Genomic DNA, 8555 nt, shown 5'->3' with positions numbered 1-8555 from the left:
CTCCCAGTCCAAATTCTGCAAGAAAGTCTCTTCTTCCCAGAAGCTTTCTTGGTATCCCAGAGGACCTGGGCCCTCTCAGATCCTCTGTGGCCCCTTGGAATGCCATGGGATGTCAGCTCATATACACGGGTCTGGCCACCCTGTCTGCACTCATCAGCCCCTTCCTTGGGATCCTCCAGACCTTAGTACATCTGACAACTAAAGGGTTAATGTCTGGCTGAGCAGGGAGCTTCTAGCCTCCCATCAGGAGGTAGTAAGGCAAGACCTCTGTCCTAATTTGCGTTCCTAACATAGGTTTTAAATATTTTTAATATCATCCCTGTTGAATCATTAACTGCCTTGATTGTTGCTTCCTTTACCCGTAAGACAAAGAAAGTTCCTGGAAGGCAAGGCCAGTGTCTCCTCCCCTCATTTCTCTCATTCTTCCCATGGACTTGGGGCTTCACTCTGGGAGAAAAGCATGCCGCTGCCACTGGGGTGGCAGCTGGAGGAGACTGGGTTGGAAGAGGCCAGCAGCTGTGGGGAGGGGGACCCTTGGCACCAGGCTGCCCTTTGATGCGTTAGGCGCCTAAACTCCAAAACTGTCACATGCATTCTCTGGGCAAGCTGACATCAAAACTGAAAGTGCACTTATCCATTGACTCAGGAATTCTGCTTCAGTGAATTTACTCTTCATAAGTATTTTCACCAGCACCCAAAGAGGCATGTCTAAATGTTCACTAATAAAGGGAAAGTGAAATAGATGTGAGTATTCCCACACCATGGAATAGAACACAACATTTTTTAAATGAAGTAGATGGTTAAGTCCTGGCATGGAACATTTTTCAGAATCCATTTGTAGGTAAAAAGAGCAATTTAAAGAATGATCTGTATATAGTATAGCCAGAATTTTCTTAAAACAAAAACATGTGTGTAATGTAAGTAGACTGTACATGTATGCAATAAAAAAAAAAGTCTAAGGGAGAGAAAGGGGATGGGGAAAGTGAAGGAGAACTTTTAAGTTTACTTTGTATTCTTAAGTGTTTGTAATGAGAATATATGACTTGTTTAATTTTTTTAACTTAGAAGTTATTAACGTAATCAGTGAAGATGCTTTCAGCCTCCACGAATAGCTTCCCCTCAAGCAGCTTGAATAATAGGGTATTTATTGAATCTACCTGGACCTGCGCTACCCACCCAACAACAAACTCCGCAACACTGGAACGTAAGCCCTTGCCACCCTCTGGTTCTGTCGTCTCCGCTGTGGCTCCACCACAAGATGGTGGCAAGATGGAGGCATTGTTTCTAGCCATCGATACTAATATAGCCACACCCAGGAACAAGGCCACCTTCTCCTGTTGTCTTTCTTAGGAGTAAGGAATTGGTTCTTTGAAGTTCCTCTCACTCCCCCAACACACACATCTTTCTTTTCCCATCTCACTGGCTGGAAGTGGGTCCCATGCCTTCATGAAGCCATCACTGGCAAGGGGAGCTTGAGTACCAGTGTGGGTATAGATTAACCTTCTAGGGGCTTGGATTTGGGGAAGCCAATGCCAAGTCCACTAAATATTTTGACTTCTTAAAGAGTATCAGATGTATGCAAAGGCATTCTTACTTCAATACTATATAACATTTTTTATAGTAATTTCTACCCACCATGAAGCATTTTAAAAGACCTTTAATTATATTTTTGTGAAGCATTTCAAACACATAGTAAAAATAATGTTCCTAAGAAAAGTAAAAATAGAATTATCATGTGATCTAGCAATTCCACTTCTGAATGTATACCCAGAAGAATTAAAAGCTCAGACTCGAACTGCTTTTTGAACACAAATTTGAAGGTATTTGTACACATGTATTCATGGCAGCATTATTCACAATAGCCAAAAGGTGGAAGGAAGAAGCCCAAGTGTCCATTGACAGATGAATGGACAAACAAACTGTGGCACATGCATACAATGGGATATCATTCAGCCCTAAAAGGGAAGGAGATTCTGACACATGTTACGACACTGATGAACCTTGAAGACTTTCTTCTCAGTTAAATAAACCAGTCACAAAAGGACAAACACTGCATGATTCCACTTATACGAGGTTCCTAGACTAGCCAAACTCACAGAAACAGAAAGTAGAATGGTGGTTGCTAAGGATGGAGGGAGGGGACAATGAGGCATTATTGTTTAATGGATACAGAGTTTTATTTTGGGGAGATGAAAGAAGTTCTGTAGATGGATGGTGATAACTGTCGCAAAACAGTGTGAATGGACTTAATGCCAGTGAACTGTACACTTACAATGATTAAAATGGTAAATTTTGTTATGGATATTTTACAATTAAAAAAGTGCAAAAAAAAAAAAAAACCAACCCTTCAGTGGCAATCCTGAAAAAAAAGAATAATATAATGAAAACCTATGCAAATACCACCCCGTTTATCAAATCTTCACATCTTTTTTCTTTTCTTTTTTCTATGAAATGAAACATTACAGATTCAACCGAGTCTCCTCAGTTTATGTTTTGAGATTTATCCATGTTGATACACTTGCCTTTGGGTCATTTATCTTAATTGCTGTACTATAATTCGTTGCGTACTTATGCCACAATTTATTTATCCATGGACGTTTGGTTGTTTCCAGTTTTTCAATATTACACACTATACTACAGTCAGTTCGAGTACCTGTGTCCTCAAGTGCATGCGAGTCTTCCTCTAGAAGTAGATACAGCTCCTGGGTTATAGGTATAAATATTTTTAGCTTTCTTAGGAATAGTTCTAAGCAATTTCTCTAAACAAATTGCTCTCCAAGGGGCTTACAGCAATTTACACTTTCAGCAGCAATTATGAGAGTTCAAATTTTTCTACAATCTATATGACTTGGCATTTGTTGGACCTTTTGTACTGTGCCAGTCTGATGCAGGTAAAACGATATCTCATTGGCATTTTGATTTTGAATGGCCCTCCAGTTATGAAACATTTTACTGAAGCCTTTTGTTACTGGATGCTTGGGCAGATGCTACTGGTTGCTTTCCACATCTGTTTTCCTCTGCTTTTTCAGTAAAAGAACCCCTAGATTTCAGCTGGGCTCACGGCCACTTGAACATGGGAACAAAAGCATGCACCACAGAGAAACAGGTTAGAAGGAGTGTGGGTATCTGACCCATGAAGTACCATACCAGCCCTGGACTGCCACCCCGACGTACTCATGATGGAGAAGTAGACTTCTGCTTTGCTTCAGACACTCATATTCTTTATATATGCCTCACCAACAAATCTAATCCTAACAATGCACTGATCAATTCCGTCTTCTACACCTGACCCAAGGGAGTGTGGGGAGAACAGTTGTTCCGGGGAGGATGGAGATAGGAATGGCTCTGAAGATGCTGCTAATAAGCACCTATAAGCACTAACCAGTGTCCTGGTCCTGCACTGTGCATTAAATTCTGAATTTGACTCAAGTTACCTAACAACCTCTGTCCCAAGAAGAAGTACAGAAAAGAAAGGTCTTAACCTGAGTGAGGGCATGTTTTCAGTTTGAAGCCCAGGCAGGCCCTTTCCCTCTCTCGAGCTCCTGGGGGCTGCTCTCACGGGCTGGTAGGCAGGCATGCCCCCAATCTCCATGCGAGCTCTGCAAGAAGACCCTCTCCCTCACCTTCTAAGTTGCCTCTAATATTTGATAGAATGTCAGCAGGGGAGAGAGAATAAATACATCCTTCGTAAATATCATTGGAATTTACTTGTCAAAGCAGAGTGTTACTTGCCTTGGGGACCATGCTTATCACCTAATGCCTCTGCTACCCATGCCATCACCCTAGGGAGGCCTAAGGACACTTTGTGTATGAGAGTAGTCCCTTCCTTCCTTCCTTCCTTCCTTCCTTCCTTCCTTCCTTTCTTTCTTTCTTTCTTTCTTTCTTTCTTTCTTTCTTTCTTTCTTTCTTTCTTTCTTTCTTTCTTTCTTTCTATATTTTTTTCTTCCTTCCTTCCTTCCCTTCCTTCTTTTTCTTTCTTTCTCTCCCTCCCTCCCTCTTCCTTCCTTCCTTCCTTTTCTTTCTTTCTTTCTCTTTTTTCTTCCTTCCTTCCTTCCTTCCTTCCTCCCTTTCTCCCTTTCTTTCTTTCTTTCTATATTTTTTTCTTCCTTCCTTCCTTCCCTTCCTTCTTTTTCTTTCTTTCTCTCCCTCCCTCCCTCTTCCTTCCTTCCTTCCTTTTCTTTCTTTCTTTCTCTTTTTTCTTCCTTCCTTCCTTCCTTCCTTCCTCCCTTTCTCCCTTTCTTTCTTTCTTTCTATATTTTTTTCTTCCTTCCTTCCTTCCCTTCCTTCTTTTTCTTTCTTTCTCTCCCTCCCTCCCTCTTCCTTCCTTCCTTCCTTTTCTTTCTTTCTTTCTCTTTTTTCTTCCTTCCTTCCTTCCTTCCTTCCTCCCTTTCTCCCTTTCTTTCTTTCTTTCTTTCTTTCTTTCTTTCTTTCTTTCTTTCTTTCTTTCTTTCTTTCTTTCTTTCTTTCTTTCCTTTCTTCCTTTCTTCCTTTCTTCCTTTCCTTCCTCCCTCCCTCCCTCCCTTCCTTCCTTTCTTCATGGAGTATAGTAGTTCATTCATTTGACAAATGTGTCCAAAGCTGCCCAGCTCCTGGAAGCACCATCTCCAGCACCTTCCAGGCTGAAGATCTCTTGGAATTCTACCCTTAAGGATTCACATCCCACAGCACTCAGCCTGAATGTGCCCCTGGATTTAGGCAATGCTGCAGTGACAGCTGCAGTAGTAGCTGCTGGGATCAGCCCCCGACTGGATGCTAGAAGTACAAAATAAAAACAGAAGGTTCTCAGGTTCGAGGAGCTCACAGTTTGAAGAGAGAAACAGATGTAAACAATCCTTATAAAACAAAGCAGTGCCTGTCACATCAGCCTGTTTCTTGATAGCTGGACAGAACAATGAATTCAGAATGCAGAGAAAAGTTTCCCAAAAGTTTCATTGATGAGGCTATGGCTCTGGGTTGGAGGAGCCAATTGAGTCTTTTCTTAGATGAAAAGAGGGTTTTGCAGTGTATCCGTTTCCTGCGGCTGGTGTAACGAATTACGACAAATTTGGCTGCTTAAAATAACACATATTTATTCTTTTACATTTCTGGAAGCCAGAAGCCCCAAATCAGTTTCACTGGGCTGAAATTATGGTGCTGGCAGGCCTGCACTCCCTGCAGAGGCTCTCGGGGAGACTGTCCCTTCTGACTGGTGGTTGCCAGCATTGCTTGGCTTGTGTCTGCCGCACTCCAATATTCCAGTCTCTCTGCTCTGTCTTCACATTTCATCTTTGTGTCATAAAATCTCCCTCTGCCTTCCTCTTATAAGGATGTAGGTGATTGATTTCCTCTAGAAGCCACCTGGATAATCCAAGATAATCTCCCCATCTCAAAATGCTTAACTGAATCATATCTGCATATCTACAAAAGACCCCTCCCTCTGATGGTCCCCCCAGCGTAAAGTAACTTTTACCAGATCCAGGGATTAGGACATGGCTATTTGGGGATCATTATTCAGCCAACTACTATAGGCAGGGAGAGTGGTGAAAGGCCATTCCCCACCAGGTTCCAGATGGGGAATCCTGCACAGAACAGGCAGGGAAGCAAGAAATAGCTTCAGAATGTCCTGGAACTGGAAGGAGTCTGCATTGGCCTGGATTGGCCAGAGCACAAGGCCTCTGGAGAGCTGGATCAGAGAGAGAGAGCCTCCACTGCTGGGCCACGCCCTGGGCAGAGGCACCACTGAGCAGAGGAGGGACTCGATTGGGGTTTTGTGATAGAAAGATCCTCCAGCCACTGGGTGGAGGATGGGCTGCAGGGATGGAGACCACCGGTGGGGACACAGGGAAAGCCAGCAGAGAGAGAGGACCAGCTGGCCTAGAGGGGATGGCAGTGAAGATGGGGGAGGGGGCAGGATGGAAGACTGTGGAGGAGGTAGAATGTGATGAGGCTTGGAGTTGGATGAGGGAGAGGAAGCATGCAATTCTGAAAATCAGTGGTGGCATCTTTCCACCTGGTTTATGTAAATAGCTCACATCAGTGTGTGAAGTGGCCGCCCAGGCTGGGGCACCGCTGGGCGCTGAAGTCATGAGGAGAACCCTTCTGTGGCCCGTGACTCAGTTCTCGGGAGCAGCCTTTGTCGGAAACTTGGACAGGAAGCTCTCCCGCAGGCAGGTGTGCCGATGCCAGCCACACCTGCCCAGGTGCAGCCAGGCCTATTCATCCTGAGCCACTTCCTGGGGTGGGGCCCGCTTGCCCCTGGCCCACACCAGCCCGTCCCCACGTGGCTATCTCCAATGACCTGGTATCTGAGAAGCCGCCTGGCTCTCTGACTCAGCCCGGTATTCTGAAGGGGCACTGATGCTGCTGTGCATAGGGCAGGGGAGCAGAGAAGCTGGGGGCCAAGGCTGTCCCCTCCCCTCCCCGACCCTCCCAGCTGACAACTATAAGCAATTTCCTCCCACAAATTCTTAGCACTACTTTAGCTGTGTGACCTTGAGCAAGGAATTTAACCTCTCTGTGCTTTAATATGCTCCTCTGTGAACTGAGGAAATATTAGTGCCTACCTCAGAGCTGTTGAGACGATTAAATGAGATAAGCACTGTGCAGGAGTCCGCAGGGTGCCTGGCACACACATAAGTGCTCCCTGCAGGTTAGTGATGCTGGAGATGTGACAGTGGGACTGGGGGAGGCAGAGAGACTGGAGTTTGAACTTGAGCTTTACTGCCTGCTCCCCATGTGACCTGAGGCAAGTTCCTTAAGCATTCTGAACTCCAACTGTTGTGAAGATTGAAGGAGAAATCACATATACACCACTTAGCACCTTCGTTGGCACCAGGCCGGGTAAATAGAAACAATAGAAAAGTTAAGCTTTCTAAAGCCCCCCGGGGGAGATCCTGAGCTGGCTCCAGTTGGGCTGTAGAAGTCAAGGTGTTATGTGGGTGCAGATTCCTGTGTGTATGCACACACGTGTGTACACACACACACACACACACACGAGCCTCAACGTCTAGCCCCAGGATACATATGCAGATTCCATAGACTCCACAGAAAGTAACTTTGAATTCAATTTGTCAACTGGGAGAAAAAAAAAAAAGCACAACCTGAAACTCCTGAGTTCATTTATCCAGCAGAGTTACTGAGGACTTAAACCCGGGACAAGATGGCTCTGAGCCACTGTTCCTAAGAGGCAAGGGAAGAGTCACGATAGTTTTTGCTGAAAAAAAAAATGTAGTTGGAAATCAAAAGATTACCGCTAATCACAAAAAACAGACATCTCAAGTTAATACATTTAGTGTTTTTCTATGTTTGCGAAGATGCAAGAATCTGGGTTTATTGAGATTATTCCTTTGATATGCACCTTAACTACCTAGGGCCTGAGTTCCCCTCAGGGCACTGTGGGGGCCGGGGCAGCTGCAGTGGCTGATGGCTTGGTGGCCACATCTTTTGTTTACTGAGATGGCAGGCAACATTCTTTGTCCACACACTACAGAGGCTGTGTTAGGCAAAAGTTATAAACTGATAGCTCCTAGGATAGTGTTTTGCCCTCACAGTGTTTTTAAAAAGGAGATATCCATGACGTGAGTGCACATGAGAATGCAGATTCCTATATTCTAGAAGAATCAGAAGAGCTAGTAATGCTGGACCCACATCTCTTCATGGCAAAGACCAGCTGAAGCTACGAGTCGTGAAGTGTGTGCATTTCTAGCTCACCCACCAGCTCCTGGGCCCGGTGAGGGTCCAGTTCCAAACTCTGGCATCAGACTGGATTTGAACTCTCGCCCTGCCTCCCTGGACAAGTCCTATAACCTTTCTAAGTCTCAGTTTCTTCATCTGTAAGATGGGTATAATAATAGTACCTTCCTGATACGGTTGTGATGAGGGTGACATGAGATGTTATATGTAAAGCATTTAGCCCCGGGCCCTTTAGTAACTATTCTGTACTTTGCAGCTATTGGTGTTAAGGTTGCTTCTGGAACCAGCCCATGATTTCAGGATCAAAGCTGCTTCTACAGAGACTAGAAGACAATGTCTTTAATTTGGACAGCTTGTTTTCCCAGGTCTCACCCCTGCCAACTGATAATCCCTGGGGACCAGAACTCTCTCCCCAGACCACATGTTATGTGTTGACCCCACCCCCTCCCTTGACCAAACGTTGAGGCCTAATCAGGAAAAACAGCTATGTTGACACAGAACCCCCACGAGCTCTCGTGGATACCATATTTATCTCCACACCCACCTCTTAGAATCCCATGGAATGGAGTGTTGGTGAAGCTGGAAAGGAATTCCTTTAAGTAAGTGTCAGGACTAAGCTGTGGGGTCACTGGAGAAGGAGATGGTGTTTGCTCTCAGACAGATGGAAATACAGACAGACAGATAATCATCCGATAGGAGCCAGGCAGTCAGGCCAGGTGAGTTGAGAGGAGGCCCCTGAGAAGGTGGGAGCTTCTAATGACAAGTAGGACTTGTCTCACAGAGCAGAAAGGGAAGGGCCCCCAAGGCAGAGGGCACTGCATGAGCAAAGTGGCTCCGGCCACACGGGGGAGGGAGCGGCAGGAGAGGGCGCCAAGGTATGGAGT

This window comes from Vicugna pacos, chromosome 15, assembly GCF_048564905.1.
Source record: "Vicugna pacos chromosome 15, VicPac4, whole genome shotgun sequence".
NCBI classification, from domain to species: Eukaryota; Metazoa; Chordata; class Mammalia; order Artiodactyla; family Camelidae; genus Vicugna; species Vicugna pacos.
The sequence above is the reverse complement of the archived record's forward strand: the minus strand, read 5'-3'. Positions refer to the sequence as shown.